The 3,439-nt window shown below is 41.0% G+C and overlaps 1 long non-coding RNA gene across 1 annotated transcript; it reads left to right on the top strand.

Moving 5' to 3' along the window:
- The first annotated feature begins 1,113 nt into the window (after positions 1–1,113).
- On the top strand, positions 1,114–2,857 carry LOC138421750 (uncharacterized). Its single transcript, XR_011249618.1, has 3 exons — positions 1,114–1,269; positions 1,888–2,235; positions 2,564–2,857. It is a non-coding gene; the product is annotated as an uncharacterized lncRNA (long non-coding RNA).
- The last annotated feature ends 582 nt before the right edge of the window (positions 2,858–3,439 follow it).

The following is a 3,439-nucleotide window of genomic DNA, read 5'->3' as shown; positions in this document are numbered from 1 at the left end:
TTCAAAAAAAACACTGTATCTTCATTTGCCTACTCTAATGCTACAAACACTTACTAGACTCCCAAGGTTTTTTCACTTTTAGCTAAAGTTATGTCAGTTCATTTTAGTTACATAGGTATTTTGTGACTCACCAGGTAATCCAATATTTTAAAAACATAAACATAAATCAGAGTGGTTCCTTACACAATAGAAGTATTCCTCACTTCACCAAAATATTTAGCATTTAAAAATTAGACTTTTCATATGGATCTCACCTTAACCTTTTAATGTACATTGAGTAAAAGTAAATTATAGTTGTAGTTGTACCAAATCCCTTGGGAATTATATATTCAGTTTAGTTCTGACACAAATGTTTTAACCAACAGCTGTTCTGGGAGGCTGGCTAGCATCCTTTTTGAATGAGGATATTTTAAATAAATTTGAATGAGGATATTTTAAATTTTAATAAGGATAAAATCTAAATCTGAAACTATCCTGTCTCTGCATGAGTAAATGTACATCTTCCATTTTTAATAGTGATTTTTTAAAATTTTATACATAGGAAAATTTGTGCATAATTAATGTGTACAATTTGAGTTTAGTGATAAGCATGTGCATGCATGCTAGGTCGCTTCAGTCATGTCTAACCCTTTGCGAGACTACGGACTGTAGCCCACCAGGCTCCTCTGTCCATGGGACTCGCCAGGCAAGAATACTGGAGTGGGTTGCTCTTTGCTTCTCCAGGAGATTTTCCCCACCCAGGGATCGAACCCACGACTCATGTCCCCTGCATTAGCAGGTGGGTTCTTTACCACTAGCGCCACCTGGTGATTTTAAACGGTGATAACATGTTGTTGTATTCAATTTTTTTTTCACATAGGTTTCTATTGCATAAAGTCAGGTATAGCCATAGTTTGTAAAAGCATGTACAAAGAGGATGAGGGGCATTGATGGAACTGGTGTCATCTATCCCCTCCCCCCATTTCCCTGTAATTGAGATTTGTTTTGAAGCCATTTCCCAAGCAATTGGATTCTACATGAAGTGGTAGTGGTTGGTTCATAGTCAGCCCAGGAGACGTCAGATTGTTCTTTGTCCTTTGTTGACACATCAGCAAGCTGAAAATTGTACTGAGTACACTGAGTGGCTTTGGCATGTTCTACATCTGGGCCAATGAGGACTGCAAGGAGGGTAAACCCTCCTTGTTTACATAGCAGTGTCTCTTTTGCTAGTGACCCTTCCTGCCAAAGGAACTAGAGGCCTCGATTTCTCAAGAGAAGATGCTACATATGGTAAATCTAAGCTACTTACTTTTTCTTGGAGGAAAAAAATACCCTTGCAAATTTTTTAGTAAGTAGCTTTAAAAAACTCTTATCTGAAAAGCAAAGTTTTCTAATAGCATTTATTAGGCAGCTTGCTGTAATGTGTTTAGTAAAGGAAACAAGGAAGTGATGGTTCTTGATCAAAAAAGCACAGTAAGAGAAAGAATATGTCCCGCCTATTTCACAGAATAGCAGAGTTCTTGGTCTTTCCTGGGACTTCACAGTTTAATTCAACAGGATGATTGCTATGTAATTATAAAACCCTGCTGATTTATTTAGTATTCTCTTGAAATCTGGAGAAGGAAATGGCAACCCACACCAGTATTCTTGCCTGGAGAATCCCAGGGACAGAACAGCCTGGTGGGCTGCCATCTATGGGGTCACACAGAGTTGGACACGACTAAAGTGACTTAGCAGCAGCAGCAGCTCTTGAAATCAGACCTTGAGTTAAGCACCGGGCACAAGAGTCTATCTCAGAGATTATGCCAGAAGCAGGAGCACGTGACCTGAGAATGAGACAAGGAAAGAGGGAGAGTCCTGGTAAGGGTGCATTACCTGTCTTTCTCTCCACTTTCCTCTCTCCATTAGATCACTCTGTGGCCAATAGCCATGTGACTGAGCTTGGAAGAGGAGCCTCCAGTCAAGTCCTCGAGGGCTGAAGCTGCTGCTCACAGCTTGCCTGCAGCCTCCCCACAGACCGTGGGCCAGAACTACCCAACTAAGCCGCTCGAAGATTCCTGACATTCAGATGCTCCACTGCTGCTGCTGCTTGGTCGCTTCAGTTGTGTCTGACTCTGTGTGACCTCACGGACTGTAGCCCGCCAGGCTCCTCTGTCCATGGGATTCTCCAGGCAAGAATACTGGAGTGGGTTGCCATGCCCTCCTCCAGGGGATCTTCCCAACCCAGGGATCGAACCCAAGTCTCCTGCATTACAGGTAGGTTCTTTACCACTGAGCCACCAGGGAAGCCCTCAGACACTTTGTGAGTTGATAAGTTTGTTGTTTTAAGCTGCTAAATTCTGGGTTAATTCGTACTGCGGCAATAGATAACACTGCTCATATTAAGTAGAATATTAAGTGGTACTAAGATATCAGATTTTCAAAGCATACTTGATGACGTGAAACAGTGATGAGCACACAATATTAGGCGGAAGCAGCAGGAAGCAGTGCCATCTGCGCAGTGGGTTGCATACATGTTGCTTTTGTCCTATTAGCACATGCCCATGCCTGCTTTCTTCCACTAACAGAATTCCCTTTCTCGTAGGAAAACAACTCCATGTGTTTCCAGTGGTGCTGACTCCAACCCACGGAGGCCAAAGAAGTGACTCGGACCAAATCTTAAGCTCCTCATTCGCTTGGCACATCATCAAAGATGGACTAATGAGAGCAATTCCTGCACTTTTTCTTCCTTGAGTCATTAAGGGAGAAAAGGCCTGAACTTTCAAAAAAAAAGTTAAAGATGGTAAGGGTATCAGATGCCCTGGATTGAGTAGTTCTCTAAGTTAGAACCAACCTTGGAATTTTCAATTATGAAACAATAAACTTGGCTTAACTGGGACTGAGGTTCTGTGGTACTACACAATAGTATCTCAAATTTTTATAAAAATAAATAAAATTACTTCCAGAGAAAATGGTAGAATCTACCAAATGTTAACAGTGGTTCTATCTAGATTTGTGGTTTCAAATTAGTGAACTTGCTGCACCAGAATTTCTAAAACACAGATTCTCAGGCTTCACATTGGGAAACTTTAACCCAGCAGCTCTAGATTAGAGACCAGAAATGTGGATTCTTAATAAGCTCTCCATAGTGATCAACAAACAGCAGTGGAAAGAAGTGAGTCTACAGGAGTAGATGATAAGTGAATATTTGTTTTCTCTGCATGCATTTTCCAATTTTATAATGAACAAGTACTATCTGGGTAATGAGTACATTTCTTCAAAGGACAACTGTTAGTGACTTGACAATGTTTAATATTTATTATTTATTTGTATATATTTGGCCATGCCAGGTCTTGGTTGAGGTGTGTGGGATCTAGTTCCCAGACTAGAGATCGAACCTGGGCCCCTGCATTGTGAGCTCAGAGTCTTAGTCACTTGACCATCAGGGAAGTTCCAGTGTTTAATATTTGACATGAAACTT

Source organism: Ovis canadensis, chromosome 16 (genome assembly GCF_042477335.2).
Source record: "Ovis canadensis isolate MfBH-ARS-UI-01 breed Bighorn chromosome 16, ARS-UI_OviCan_v2, whole genome shotgun sequence".
Taxonomy (NCBI): domain Eukaryota; kingdom Metazoa; phylum Chordata; class Mammalia; order Artiodactyla; family Bovidae; genus Ovis; species Ovis canadensis.
This window is presented reverse-complemented; position numbering and strand designations above follow the sequence as displayed.